We start from the raw sequence: 16,840 nt of genomic DNA, 5'->3' as shown, positions 1-16,840 counted from the left end.
TTTAATGCACCCTGCGCTTCAGTTGACTAGTGTGTTTGGTACGCGCGCGCCTGTGAGCCATCTGATGTGCCACATCATTTAATGAATCTCATCCAACGCGCCAGGCTTTTTCTGATTTTATTAATTTCCATTTTATTTTCTTTAATTCCATTTTATTTCAAAAATCAATATCTCTTTCATTTTTTATCCAAAAATTATGGGACCAATTGCATTAGTCTCCAAATAATTTCTAGTTTCTATTTCTGATTTTTAATATTTTTATTGTCATTTGATATTTTTTGTGAATTTTCTCTTTTCTGGTTATTTTTAATTCATTTTAAATAGTTTTTGATATTCAAAAAATACAAAAATATTTTCCTAACCTATTTGAATGATGATGAATCTATGAAAAATATTCTCATCAATTTTTAAATTGATTTGAGATTTATTTGAGATTTTAGTTCAATTAGGTTATTTTTATTCATTTTTAATTGATTAAAAATAGTTTCTGACTTTTAAAAATGCTGAAATTTTTTGTCAAAATTTGTTTGACCTTGTTGAACTTGGGATAAATTACTTGGACCTTTCAAGGTTGATTTGAAGTAATTTTGAAGTTTGATCTTTTCTTTTATTTTTAATTCAAGTTTACTTTAATATTAAAAAATGCCAAAAATATTTTGTTCACTTCTTGACTTCCAATCTTCATCTCACTTCTGTTTTTGATTGTTTGACCTTGACTTTCAATGCCATTGGTCAACATATGTGGATTGGTATATGTTATTTCATTGAATGCCCTTTAATTTTGCCATTTTCATTATCCATTCTTCATCTTCTTCTTCTTCTTTCTTCTCCTTTTTCTTTTTTTGATCAATGAGTTGAAGGTTGATAAGTTAGCATTGATTAGGGAGACTTAACCTTCCTTGATCCAAATCTAATTCATCTTGATCAATTGATCAAGTGAATGGCTTTGCATTAAGGATAGGTTGTTTCCTAAATCATGCAAAAGGCTTAAACCAATACAAGATCAATTCTCTTTTTCCTTTTTGGCATGGCAAGTTGTTGGGACTTGGTTCACTAATCAAGACTCCTAACTTGTGTTGTTGCCTACATTATTACTGACCGGCCTCAGATAGTTGTGACTTCTACATAAGTCCAATTACGATTGCTTAACATAGCGCTAAATTTTGCCTTATGGCACACTAACTATTGACCACTAACAATTAACATTTACTTTATGCACTTTACCTTTATTGCAATTTACTATTCTTGCACATATTATCCATTTGCTTTTCTCTTTGCTCACTTGAGCACATGTTTATGTTAATGCCATTTGCCTTTTGCTCACTTGAGCACATGATTGTGTATATATTATTATGCTTGTGTTTTGTCTTGTTTGTTGTGAACCAAATGCAAAGAAATGGACTTAGTTTCTAGGACTTCCCATATGCAAAAAAAATGGAGAATTGGACTTAGATTCTAGGACTTTCCTTTTGCAAAATTGGAGTAGATGGACCTCAATGATGAAGATGGATTAAAAGGACCAGATCTCTAAATTCACTCTTGTCCATTCTTGTTTTACTTCATGGAACTTTTGATGTGTGTGCTTTTGTGCTAGGAGTTTCCATTTGAGCTTAATTGGAGGACCATTGCCATGTTCATCCAAAGTGAAAGACACAAGACACATTGAGGATCTCTTATGAGACTTGTTTGATTGCTTATGCTTTGTGATTGCTTATTCCAAAGGATGGGAGCTACTTGGATCATCAATATGATCTCAAGAGAGGAACTCCATTGTGGTTTTGATTCTTCATCCCTTCTCCTTTTTGTTTTACCTAGGACTTAGCCCTTCTTCTTATTCCCTCCACTCTAACCCAAGTCAAAACTCTTTGTGCAAACATTTAACCTTTGTTTTCAACATTAGAAACCTAAGCCTTATGCTTTTGATTTTCAAACTTTCTTTTCATAATACTTATTTTGAATTGAACCTTTAAGTCAACTTTGACCATTTTTGTATATACTTCTAATTGGTAAATATAACCCACTCAAATGTCTTTTGTGGTTCCAATGGCCACCTCCTTAATCAAGTTTTCATAACCTTCAGTCATTAGGTTTGAGTTATCCTTGTGGTAGATGTAATACTCACCTATATCCTTAGTGATGGACAATGAGTCTTCCATGCTTATTATAGGGTTAACCCCTCACTAGCATGTTGAAGCTATCCTCACATGGTGGATTTGTGGTTTGGTTGAGTTTTCTCCCTTTGATAACAAAAGACCTTAAGGCTTTTGGACCAATCAATTGACCAACTTGTTTTGAGATTTTTACCCCGAACTACGAGGTTTTGATCCTAATCTTTTTGAAGATGGTACGTAGGCAATGGGTTCATCCATTCAAACACAAAAATGTAAATAAACTTGTACATTCTCTTTTCATCTCTTCAATCATGTTTGCACAAATATTATTTTTTCACAAAACAACAACCTTACAACAAATGTGAAAAGGGCTCCCTAGGAGTACCTAGGATGTTTTGGGTGCCTAACACCTTCCCATTGCATAACCAACCCCCTTACCCAGATCCCTGTTTCTTTTACTAGTTTTTGTTAAAACTATTAGGTTTTTGTTCGCTTTCTAACCATTCCTTTGGATAAATAGAAGTGCGGTGGCGACTCGACTTGTATGATTTACCTTGGATTCTGTCAGGGTTCAACCCCCTCTTCTTGAAAGAGAATTGATAGACATGTTCATGACACCCTTCAAGGGCCGTATTTTGAAAGAATGATTAGAAGTACCACCTCGGGATTCTTAGACTTGGTCATTGCTGGTGATCAAATCGAGAACGACTTAAAGATCGGCAAGATACAAGATACCATAATTGTGGTTAGTGGAGCAAAGAAGTCTCATTCCGGATTCCCAAAGAAGAAGGAAGGGGAGACCAATGCTACCATAATTTCTAAAGGGGGAACGATAGTTTACCAAACGCCATACTATTCGGTGGCAGCGGTAACACCTAACCCGTATCAGCAACCAACGTATGTTATTCCTACTGGTCCTTCGGCCATGCAATATCAGCAACCTTATGCTCTGCAACAACCTTTTGCTCCACAACAACAGAACTACTATCAGCAGGGTAGACAGGGACCAAGGAAGCCTCCTAGAGGGTTTGATCCAATTCCCATGCTGTATGGTCATCTACTAGCTCATTTGCTCAAGGATTCGTTGGCTCAACTAAGAGAAGCTAAGACTCCTCTAGTACCTCTTCCTTCCGGGTACAACCTGAATGTCAGTTGTAAATACCAGTCTGGGACGCCAGGGCACTCGATCGGGAATTGCAATGTCTTCAAGATCAAAGTACAGGACTTGATTGACTCAAAAGCTATATTGTTCGCGTTAGTTGTTCCAAACAACCCCATGCAGACAAACACATCTGCAGTGTTGTAGTCAGAGCAGCAGTAGATCTGAAGGATTGGTATCTGTGGGATTGTCTCGTCAGCTGTTTCCAAACCCAACACCCCAAGCTATGGGAGAATAAAGTTGATCACTCCAACAATCATTGGTTCAATCATGTTCATGTGTGATTTTGTTGATTGTCATTTGCAACATTCATTTGTAATAAACTCGTTTGTTTTTGAATAATAATGACATTGAAATGAATATGCATGTTTTGAATAAATCCATTCGTGTCCACTCATACTTTATCTTATCAATATTCAAATGTTGGTTTTAAGAGGAAAATGATGAAATTAAAAACAGGAAACGAAATCACTGCTCGTACGCTTTTGAATAAAATCTTGTTGATGATGTAAGGCATTGTTTCAAATCCCAACCACCTGAGATATATGGAAGATAATCCCTAGTTAACCCCTTCGATCCAAGGAGTAGGAGTTTCTTTCTATATACATAAAATCCTCAATCTTAAACCGGGGTAGGGTAGTCGTCAGTCAGTTTTACCAGACGTTCAAACTTCAAAAGAGGAGTATCCTACTTGAGGATCAACCGTATCTTATCCCTTGCAAGAGGTCGGAAACCCTCAAATTCCACATTGGTTGTCCCTCACCCACAGAGGCAGGAGGTAGTCATATTCCAAATCAAACGGACAAGTGTCACACGATTTGTTTTAACAAAAAGAAACAAGAAAACAAAGAAAAAAAAATCAGAAATCAAAAGAAATAAAGCCCGCTAAGTCGAAAACTCGAAAACGAGTGACTTAGGCAAAAATTAGGACATCCTTGTGGATTGTAGATCTGAACCAATCCAGCAAAAGTAGGGAAATGAAAAAAACGAAACACAAAGAGGAATCAAAAGAAAATCCTCAGCAAGAACAAATTTGTGTGGCTACAAACCAAACAAAAGAAGGATGACCGCCACACCGAAAACCTTATGGGTTCCTTTTCACTCCCAAATCCCTTTTGGAAGAAGAGCGCTTGTGTCGAACTAGCTGAAGGTAGGACTGGAGAACATCACGAAGAGCGGGTGGGTTAGGATAGGTTCGAGCCTTATATCCTTTATTTCTGAAACCGTGAACCAGGCCACATTACAACCCTCAAAAGACCTAATTGAAGCAAGGTTTATTTCGAAAGTGTGTTATAGTCAGAACAACCGTGTTAAAACTGACTCCTCGTTAATTTGCTCATATGTGTTGGTATTGATATGACATTCTCATTAGTAATTTACTCACTGTATGTCATAATTCCAGTGAACATGCTTGGATTTCAAAACTGCATAAAAATGACATTGCATTATCATTTCCAAAAAAATGAACTTGTCTTACTCGTGAGTAAGCATCTGACATCAAGGGATCTACCACACTGAATATGAATTGAGGAACTTGATGATCTCAACAATGCAGAACGTCTGAGACCTCCGTTGAACAGGGGAAAGCCACTTCTTTTGATCTCATCAGTCAGAATGTTTGAAGACTCTGTCGAGCAGAAAGACAAACTACTTCGAGATCTAGTCGATCAGAGGCAGTCACGTCGAGAGATCTCTACAAGATTTAGTCAATCTAAAGTAGTCAAGTCGAGATTCAATCAATCTTTCTAAAGACCAGTAAGTCAGGGGCATTCCCTCGAGGATCAGCCGACCAGAGGCAAAGTTACTTCAAGGCTCGTACTGGGGAGGGCCACCCCAAGAGCATAAAAGTCAAACTCCCTAATATGGTTAATCAGAGGGATGTAGTTCCAAGACATTGGGGCAGATCCGATTGAGATAATCCACGATGAAGTTGCTTCCTAATTTGTGATTGGGGCAAGCCGTGCAGATACCCAACAGGCTGGGGCAAGACGGTCCAAAGAGAGGAAGGTTTTCTCCTTGCCTGTGAAAGATTTTCAGATCCAGCTCGGGGCATCCGAAGGTCTACGTCAGATCCATCCTCCAACAACATCAAGAAGTCAGATGTTGGGAAGTCATGAAAGACATAACTCACACTCCATAAATCAAAAGCCTTGCAACCCAAGCAAATTTTCTCAGCATTCACCGTACCCAAGATTGGGGGCATCCGTATATCCTCATATCATTGCATCAACTTGTCATGCATAATTCATTTCATTCATGCATATCATCCAACATAATATGAATCTCTCTAACAAGGAAGAGGCAATCCCAAAACTCTCATGGCATTATTCAACAACCCATTTCCGTTGGCAAACCTCTCGCAAAGTCCAATTCTCATCGGCAAAACCCCTATCTCTCAAATTTGAAAGACCAATCAAGAAGCCATCATCAGTGTCTACCACTTTTTTCAATGCCCATCGGTATTGATCTCCCTTCGCTCATCAGTGTCTATCACTTTTTTCGATACCCTTTGGTATTGATATCTCTTTTCTCCAAACCACAGAGTTATAGATGATCACCTTTCTCAGTTTCAGACTTGATGATGTTATTACCTCCAACCTTAAAGTTGAGAGACCATTCTATACCCGACCTCAGAGTTGATGCCAAATCCTACTCCAACCTCAGATTTGTTGCTACATTCTTTTCTAACCTCGGAGTTGTTGCCCCTTTTCCAACCTCAGTGTTGTCGCCCTTTTCCAACCTCAATGTTGTCGCCCTTTTCCAACCTCAGAGTTGTTGCCCCTTTTCCAGCCTCAGTGTTGTCTCCCTTTTCCAACCTCAATGTTGTCGCCCTTTTCCAACCTCGGTGTTTTCGCCCTTTTCCAACCTCAGTGTTGTCGCCCTTTTCCAACCTAAGTGTTGTCGCCCTTTTCCAACCTCAGTGTTGTCTCCCTTTTCCAACCTCAGTGTTGTCACCCCTTTTCCAACTTCAGAGTTGTTGCCCTTTCATTCCCAACCTCAGTGTTGTTGCCCCTTTTCCAACTTCAGTGTTGTCGCCCCTTTTCCAACCTCAGTGTTGTCACCCCTTTTCCAACCTCAGTGTTGTCACCCCTTTTGCAGCCTCAGTGTTGTCGCCCTTTTCCAACCTCAGTGTTGTCATCCCTTTTCCAACCTCAGTGTTGTCGCCCCTTTTCCAACCTCAAAGTTGTATGTTGCCTGTCCTTACCCCGACCTCAGAGTTGTTGCCCTTTTTCCAGCCTCAGAGTTGTTGTTTAAGGTATTTCTTCCCACCTCATAGTCGAGTACCTGCTTGTTTCCAACCTCGAAGTTGATGTTTACCATTTTTCGCTCCCAGCCTCAGAGTTGAGCAACTACATTTTTCCAATTTCAGAGTCGGTGTATCTCTTTCTAGCCTCAAAGCTTAATATCTACCTTTTTTTCATCCTTACAGTTGACGATTACCATTCTTTCCCAGCCTCAGGGGTGAGTATCTACCTTTTTTACACTTCAAAGTGGATATACCATGTTACCCCTAGCCTCAGAGTTGAATGTCTATTTGTCCTCGGCCTCAGAGCTGAATATATATCTTTTTTCAACCTCGGAGTCGAACGACTACCTTTATCCAACCTTAGGGTTGACGATCTATCTTTTCCTAGCCTTAGAGCTGAACGTCTATCTTTTTCCCACTTTGGAGTTAACGTACCTTTTTATCCCCATCCTCAGAGCTAAACGTCTACTTTTTGCAATGTTGGATTTGATGTACCTTTATCCCTAGCCTCAGAGCTTAATATCTACCTTTTTCCAACCTCAGAGTTGATGCCTATCTTTGTCCCCAGCCTTAGAGTCGATGTCCATCCTATTATACCCAACATCAGAGTTGATGCCTATCCTTTCTCCCGTCTCAGAATCGATGTTGATCATAATTTGTTTCCAACTGCATAGTTGAGAACATCCAGTTTTACCCCAGTCGCAGTATTGAGGTCAAAATGTTTCAATCCCTGACAACCAGTGTTGCTCTGGCTTTTGTACCTAACCTCAAAGTTGATGATCAACTATTTACCTTCCAATTTGCCTACTGTCGTCCTCAGTAAAGTCATCTACCACCCTTAAGCCCAGAATTTGTCTGACAACCATTACCAAAGAGATATCCCTCAGCGGAAAATTCTTTCTCGGTGCCTTCAAAATACTTGTTAGTAGAGATAGAATGAAAAAATAATCAATCATTTTGCATTAGCATACTGCATACGTCATGAATATCTAACCTCTCATTACCCATTTACCAAATAACCTTCCAATTCCCAGCAGCTGCCCTGCACGAAAGACTAGCCAATTCATCCCACATACCAGTGAAGAAGTTCCTTATGACCTATATTCACATTGCATTCTGTTTGTTCCGCGTGGGCAAATTTCCAGTATTCTAGTATTTAATCCTCTCATACCTTTATTGTCTGGAAGCCGTTGCTATCCATACATTCAGGTCCGAGAAGATTAAATAGGGGCAGCTGTCATACCCAAAATTATACCTACCCTTCACATAATCATATAGGTCACTAACCCCAAACATTTGTATATCATCCTCATCCATTCATTTCATTTGAATAAGCATGGTTCAATCCAATTTACAAAGCGCGTTAGTTGGATTCACCAATCCGTTGCATATACAATCATCATTTCGTCATCATGTCAATAATTGTTCTGATTAATTCTAACGTCGTATTGATTTCAACTTTAAATTAACTTTTGAAGTTTAAGTTGATTTCGTGGTTAGATTTGATCTTTGAAAATAAATTTGGTTTTAGAAATCATTTCGCTCTTTTTCGAATTAATTTTGGAAGTTCAAGTTGAGTTGGATGATTTAAATTGATTCTTGAAAAGTCGATTTGGTTTTGGAAATTTAATCATTTCATTTTTGTAAAGCCCATTCTTTCTTTTTTAATAAATCCCATTAACCATTTTCCATAGCCATTTTTTAAATATCATTTCATAACCAATTAACCAATCCACATGTTAAATCCATAACCATTTTTGAATCCATATAGTTTATCCTTTATAATCCAAACTATCCAAACCATATCCAACTTTCTTATTATCCATTTTTAATTGAATGTCCACAAAACCATTTAAGTCCATTTAACCATGGCCCAAATCCAATTTGAATTTTTTTAAATCCAACCAACCATTCAATCATCCACTCCATATCCACATCATTTGCACCCAATGAGCCATGATGTCCAAATGTAAAACCATAACATGCCATGAGGCCCAGGATTTGCCTGACAACCACTACAAAGGAGAAATAGTAGACTTGCTATTTTTTTATCAGATAGCAAGCTTTATCACATAAGTCAAGAAAGAATTCCCTCCTTTAGATTAAGCCTCAAGCAAGCCAAATAAGCAAAGAATAAACCATGCATCATATGAAATCAAAGTAACCAAGCCAAGTCTTCAAAAGAAGTCAAAGTCAAAGGTACCAAATGAATCCAAAGGTCCCAAGTCACAAACTCCCAAAGCAAGGTTCAAGGTCCTAGTTCTAAGTCCATAACTCCACAACAATGTTAAGGATGGTAACCACAAGTCCGTGAATCAAAAGAACCAATTTTATTTAGGGTTTTTCTTTTATTAATGTCTTTTTTTAAAAAGGAAGTCCAAATGGACAAAAAACAAGTAATATAAACACAAATAATATGATATGAGATACTAAAAATAAAAGGATAAAGTAAATGACAAAAGAATAAAGAACATAGGATAAATGACATTAAAGTAAAATTAATACAATAATATGTTAATAAGTGATGTTAGTGATCAAAAAGAAAAAGAAAAAGATAATTTGCAATTTTTTAGAGAACACTCAACTATTCACCCACAAGTATGACAATATGGACATCTACATCACTTATGAGAATGACTCCAATTTGGATAAAATCAATAAGTATGCCACTAGCTCTCATAAGTGAAAAGGAAACAATATGTTTCACACAATACCATGAGGAGTAGGAGACTTACAATCTCACTTATGAAAATGACTTGCTTTTGGGACAAATTTAGTGCTACTTTAAGCAATCATTATTGAACTTATGTAGAAGTCACAACTATCTGAGACCAGTCAATAATAATATTTGTGTTAATACATGCTAGAGAATTGATATGTAAATTATTCTCCTAAAGTTATGCCACAAAATAAGAAGAGAATTTATCAAGCACAAAGGCTAGGAGAGTGGTCCATTACATTAACTAATACTTCATAGTTCTTAGGATAAACTTATGCATCAGTCCAAAGTTCCTTAAATCATCCATGATCAATTATGAGGTAGATTTGAAATGATGAAGGTTCATCAAGCACCAATCCCTATATCATGAACAAGATGGACACAAATCATCCATTTAATCAATGGGAAAAGAAAGAGATGAAGAAGAAGGGGACAAGAGAAATCACACCCAAATTGAATCAAAGCATTGATCAAGTGATCATCAAAATCAATCATTCATTTTTGTGGATTAGGGTTTTCACCCAATCAATACCCAAGATCCATTGAGTTTGATGAGACTTCTGATTAAAACAATCATGATCCAAGACCAACAGAAGTCAACAAAGGTCAAACAAGCATAAAAATGCAAAAATATAAAATTAAATGCATTAAAAAAATTTCAAATGAATTTTAAAAGGGAAATAAAAGAGAAAATCTATAAAATCCTTATAAACACCAAATAAATGGACAAGAAAATTATGGAAGATTGAAAATAAAGTAAGAAGCATAAAATAAAATTTTCATAATTTTAAAATGCATAAAAGTATTTTTAAACCAATCAAAACAAAGGAATAAAGAGAGAATCCATAAAAAAAATAGGAAATCAAGAAAATAAAATGTTGAAAAATAAAAATCAGATGAAGAAAAATAAAAGAAAATTTTAGAAATTATTTTGGTGTTTTTTGGATGAAAAATGAATTTACTATGAATTTTAAAAGAAAAAACAATTTAAAATGAAAAAAAGAAAAATAAATAAAATCAGGAAAAAAAACATTGAGCATTGGATCTGGCTTCATTAACTGACGTGGCAGATCCAACAATCCTCAGGCTGGGGCGCATGATGGAAATTAGCAAAAATGAAACACGGGATCCAATTTAAAACAGGTCAATCAAAACATTTCAAATAGCCAATTTGAATGCAAACTCAGATGACCTTAGATAAACTCTGGTCATCTTCCCCGATGATCCCTCATCGGAGTTTCATCATTTGGTAAATTCATAATATGAGATCAACACCAATGTGGTTGCCTCCTCATCATGAATTTGACCTCATGCTCAAAATTCATTTATCTAAACTGAGCATGGAGAATTTCAGAGAAGTTTCAGAAGCAAGCAAGCCACTAAAAATAAAATTAAATGATGAAAAGATGAAGATGAAAAGATGAAGTGAAAAGGATCTTAGATTGGTCAAGGGATGAACCTCACTTGATCAATACCATTCATTTAAACAACACCGGATAAGTTAGAGGAAAGCATCAGAGAGTGAAGGACTACATTATGGTAACTTGTTTGAGTTTAAATTATGCCCATAACTACCTTGTCCAAATGGTGATCAGAAGTTGATGAAGCTCGACCTGGTCATAGAACTTCAGAAGTTCCTAGAGCTTGGGAATTGTTGCAAAAGCTTCAGAGATGACCGAAGATGCTAATCGAATCAAGAAATTGGATTAAAATAAGTTGGAATTCAAAACACGATGGTTTAATTTTCTGAAAAAATTTTAGAGTGAAGCAGTAATTTCTTGGCTCTCCAAAGCTTGGAAATGAATGCAGTAGCTTCCTCTATTTATAAGGAATTTGTTTGGATCTAAATACGTGTGAAATCAAGCTTAATTAGTGCAAAACAAATTTGATCAGAATGTGAGGAAAGTGTGACTTGCAATCCATCAAAACTCAGCCAAATGATGCATTTTAAGAGTCAATTAACTTCTGGAGACTTGGTTAAACATGTTTAGGTCCAAAACGCTGGTAATTTGGCTTGTAATTGAGATTAGTGAAGTTCCAAACTCGGATCATGGTGATCTCTTCAGTTCCAAGTCACTATGTTCAACTCAATGGGGCATCTTGCTCGGGGGGGCTTTTTGATCCCATTATTCTTGCAATGTGTTGACATCATATCAAAGATTACAATGTGTCAAGAAAGGTTGCATTTGGATGCTTGAGTACAAAGTTATGACATGTTGAAGTTGGCATGAAAACCTGGTTATGTAACTTAGAAATTTCTAAGTCCCAAGTAGCTGAAAATGACTTGTAATGTCTTAAAGAATTCCATGGCCTTCCAAGCACTTGAAAATAGGTCAAATTTCTTTAAGTCCACAAATGACCTATAATATCTCCAAACTTTTGATGATCCTACAAGCATAATTGGCTCTTGTCATGTAAATAGAAGTTGTAAAGGATATTGAGAAGAGTCATATTCAAAAAGAAGCATTCAAAAATGTTGAGACTTGAAGGAGTTGTGATCCTTTGAACTTTGACTTTAAATATTGACTTTTTTGTCATACCTCTTGGAAAAACTTGTGCACTTGGACTTTTCTTGCATTTCAAGGTACATGGATGATCATATGAACTTAAAATAAGGTGTCCTTGAATGTCTATTGATTGAATTGCTCAAAGTTTGAAGTAACTTATTGAAGAAGGCATAGAAATAAACTCACGAACATTTGACTTTTCTTGAGAAATAAACCACAAGATTTTGAGATACTCTTGATCACAATGTGAATGAAAGATGCTTGAGAACCTTAGAGATCATGTTTTAAGAGATAGCCCATTGAGAATTAATGGATGAACACACTTTGCTGAGGAATCAAAGAAAACCCTAGCTGAGGAGCCATGCTTGATACTCTTGATGAAAATCCCTACCTTGCACAATAAACTTTAAAGAAAATAAAACATATTTTTTCGATTTTGATTAGTGGTTAGATAAGCAATGAACATACAAACATAAAGGTAAAATACCAAGAAAGAGGTGCTTGATGATCCTTACAAAAGGTAAACCCCAAAGATGAGAGGGAGAAGACCAAGATGTGATCTTGTTTTTATGTAAGGATAAAAATGATATGTAGGATCTTAGAGTTAAAAATTAGGGTATGACACTAACCAGACTTTAAGTGACACATGGCATGGATAAAAACAAAAATAAATAAAAAAACACTCTTCTCTTTCTCTTTCACGTAATGTACAGCAGTGGTTTCAAATAAATTTTTAAAGAAAACTCTCATCTCTCTTGCTTTCTCATTCCATGCACTAACATATTTCACAGTGTAAAAAAACATAACACTAACTCTCTTCAAATATAGATATACAACATAAACCTGGAAAAGAGAGATCGTAAATTATCGGTGTCGCAACGCGAAAAACAACCGGCGGAAAAACCAAGTTTAAAGAGCCGCCACCGACGCTATTCATCCTATGACGGAAAGGAAGCGCTGGACTAACCTAAGAAATGGGAAAGGAACGGTCTTACGACCAGAGATTGCAAGGTACGGGAGTCGGTTACGCAGGGGGGAGGTATTAGCACCCCTCACATCCGCCGTACTCGACGGGATCCACGCTCAAAAGAATAGGAAAAGGATGCTGATAAACTGCTCAAAGAATGCACACACACTGGAATAAACAGGTGAAAGAAGACGGAGGAAGGGGACTCGGCAGGATGTCGCATCCTGGGCCTACGTAGTTTGTCAGAAACAAACATCAGAGTCAACGTAGTTCGGGGAAATGGGGAACGGGCTCGCTAGGATATCGCATCCTATGCCTACGTATCTCATGTGGAATGAGAATTAGAGTTATTGTAGTTCGGCTAACGCGCGCCGAAACAAAACACAACACAGAGACGATGAGACGTCAAAAGAAACTCACAAACGGAAACAGATTGCCAATAGTCGGTCTTACATCCGACTCCGAACAAACCAACACCAACAGGAAACGGAAGGCCAATGGCTGGTCTTACATCCGACTCCTAACACACACAAAAAGATTTTCAGATTGACAAGCTAATAGGGAGTCTGGCACTCGAGCCTATTAACTGTCACAAAAGAGACGCTGAGACGTCAAAAGAAACAAAAGAGTCGAACAAAACAAGCTAAATAGGGAGTCCAGAACTCGAGCCTAATAGCTGTCAAGCAAACACACACAAAAAAGAAAAGGTTGAAAAAGAAAAAGGGTGCCCGGAGAGATCTCGCACGATCTCCTGCCTACGTATCTCATCTGGTATGAGAATCAGGGCGACGTAGTTCCCCTTAACAGGGGAGAAACTCTCTCCTAACCAGAGACCAGGGAATAACAAACTAAAAGGGAGACTGACTCGAGCCTAATAGTTGTCATGCAATCCACAATAGCCCTAGGTTGAGGTACCTAAACAGAACCTAACTCGCACAGGAAGCAAGTTGAAACAGCAAATAAACATGTATGAAAAGCAAACACACAAGCAATCATCACACTCTATATACAAACAAGAGGCTCAGACAAAATGGTTGGGCTTTAGTCAAGGGGTCATATCAACCTCGACAAACAAGCCAAAACTGTATGGGTGTCTGAAGCTCTTAACCACTGACATTGACCGTCAGGGTGAGCAGATGAAAGGTAATGAGGGTTAGACCTCATGGCTCTTAACCCTGGCCTGGGTGAGCTTCAAATCAATGAAAGCGTGGGGGTCCAGAAAGAGGGACCCTGTTCCACTTGACCAACTCTATACAAGGATCTTGGGTTAGGTTCAAGAGCATCAGCACGTAGTGCGAGCATAATGAACGAATCAACGACTAACAGGGGACTGGCTACTAGTCCCTTCTATCTGTCAATTGCCTCTTCACTTAGGAGGAATTAACAAGTAACATGCCTCGACAAGGAGGTCTTTGGCACAAACATAAACAATCACAGTCATTGCCTCTTAAGGAGGACTTCAGCCAAATGCCTGCCAAAAGAAACGACAGGGCTTTCAGACTACATGGAGTTAGAGAATGATTACCTAGTTGGTATACCAACCACAACCAAAGCAAAGCTCAAGCAAGAGCTAAAAGTGACTAATGTACCTGTACAAAAGTCAAACAAGTCAATATTGTATTCAGACAAACCAAACAGACAATCACAGTGGTTCTCTTCCAATATGTACACAATACAAGTCCTATGTGTAAACAATTCAAGTGAGTTCATCACCAAGGGACCTACAACACAACAAAGGTTAGTGGACAAAGTAATTTGCATCTCAAGTAATGAGATCACATCAACCACTAGAGCTAGATGCTTGAACCTGAAATACAAAGCTCAAAAGGTGAGTACAAACCACTAGTACCAAGACTAGGGTCAAAGGCAAAGCAAAAAGTCAAAACAGAAGTTGATATTCCACATGAGGCACATTTAATCCAACAAGAACATGTCCTAAAAAGGATCAAGGCTAATTCATAAATCAAAACCATCAAATGAACAAGATAAGGCAAAGGCAAGCAAGGTGGTCACAATTGGACATTCAAATGAGAAAAACCACATTAAAACAGAAATGAATCCAATGATCATGAAATTTTTTATGTGAAATCAACATGTTAAACACAAGTATCATGCAAAAATTCAACTCCATAAGAGACCATATGGTAAGCCAATGAAAATGCACAAATGCTACATCCAAATTGTGACACAAATTGTCACACCAAATGTTCATGTGTCCCAAACAGTGATGGTAAATGCTAAAAATGCCAAACCAAATCTCAAAAATACAGTCACATGTTAGGATCAAGCATGTCAAGTTTCACATCAATTGGACAAGTTACGAGCATTTCACAAGCAATTGAATTCAACATGTCAATATAACACAATGTTCAATCAACAATCAACAAATAAAATTCCAGAAGTGCAAAAATCATGGAATAAACATCACAAAATAAAAGACATTCAAACAAGAAATTGAAAAAAAGTTTGGATTTAATTGAAGCATTTTTCCATTTTTTATGAATTTTGGAAATTGAAGAAAAATATTGAAATATAAGTGAAATAATGTGGAGAATTGGAATGAACATGAAAATCAGAATGCAATCCATGGGAGTTGAACCCAGGCGCTTGAGGTTCACAAGGCGCTCAAATAAAATTCACAAAAACATGCATTGCCAAGGATCGATCCCAGGTTCACAAGGTCACATGCAGCGCTTTAAAAAAATAATTCACAAACCACACAAGGTTGGAATCGAACTGGTGCAAGGAAGGTTACAGGGCGCGCTCACTGAAAATTCAATTGAACAACTAAAATGCATGGCGCTGGATTCGAACACGCTCACCCAAGGTCCAACCAAGCGCTCAACTAAAATTAATAAAATGCAAGGCGTGTGGTTCGAACAGAGGACTGGCTGGTTGAAGGCGCTTATGGCCAAAACGCAATCGTTTTGCCTGCAAACCCTAGCCAGAATTATAGGCGGTGGCACACGGTGGTTTCAACCACCTTCTCCGGTCAGCCAGGCGTAGCGCCACCGTGGCAAAATGTAGAAATTGGCAAACTATATATCATTGGAAAGCTCTTTCCATGAGGATCACAGATATCCTAAAATCTAAACCTAATTCCTAATACATTTTTTGGATCGAAGGAAATAAGTTTCATGCATCAAACTTTAAATCACTATATCTCACTCAATTCTCATCCGAATTCAACAGTATTTATACCAGAATCACCAGCAATGAAAGATCTACAATATCATGTACATGGAAAGGCAAAATAAGACTATCGAAATTTCACCAACCTGTTATGCAGTGATCAAAAATAGTGGATTCAAGCTTCCTCCAGCTCTAGATCTCCTCTATCAACCTTGTGGTGAAGCTTTATGCACAAATCAACACTTGGCACGGCCTAGATCTTTCTTAATTTGAACTTTCCATTGATATGCAAATGCACTTGAACAACTCCAAACCTTGCTCAATTGCCACAAAAAATGGATGAATCCTGCTCAAAACTCCATGAGGATGAAGGATCTATGAAGAAATTGTGTGCTTGTGTGAAGAATTTTTGAATTTCAATGAGAGAGAATTTTGGAGGGAAAAGAAAATTCTAGATCTAGAATTGTGATTATCTGAGCAAAACAGTTAGGATTATCTATTTATACCCTGTGTTAATTACCATGCTAATCCAAATTAAGCTTGGCTAATGGAAACTTAATGAGAAATGAGGTGTATGACCAATTTGGCAAGTGTGAGGTGGCATGAGCAATATGCAGTGAACAGTGCACATGCATGGTTCAAAGTCACTTAAAATCATCCAAAGATCACAATGGCATTGGTATTTTTCATGTATGATCAATAGAATTTGAATTCTCCATTTTCCCTCCGAAATGTACATGCATGGACAAATGATCATATGAGTTAATTTCATGCAATGCAATGTTTGATTTGGAAAATATTGGTCATGATAAGCATAATGCAAAAAGAGTGGACCAATTTGGAGCTTTGGAGCAAAAGTTATGGCATGTTGAACCTCCATGTATACTTTGCAATCATTGGATCATAACTCCTCAACCATTCATCATATGATCATGATCTTGGACTTTTTGAAAAGAGGAGAGAAAGATATTCAACTTTCATGTTCACCAAAAATCCAT

Source organism: Lathyrus oleraceus, chromosome 6 (genome assembly GCF_024323335.1).
Source record: "Lathyrus oleraceus cultivar Zhongwan6 chromosome 6, CAAS_Psat_ZW6_1.0, whole genome shotgun sequence".
Classification (NCBI taxonomy): Eukaryota; Viridiplantae; Streptophyta; class Magnoliopsida; order Fabales; family Fabaceae; genus Lathyrus; species Lathyrus oleraceus.
Note: the sequence above shows the minus strand (reverse complement) of the source record.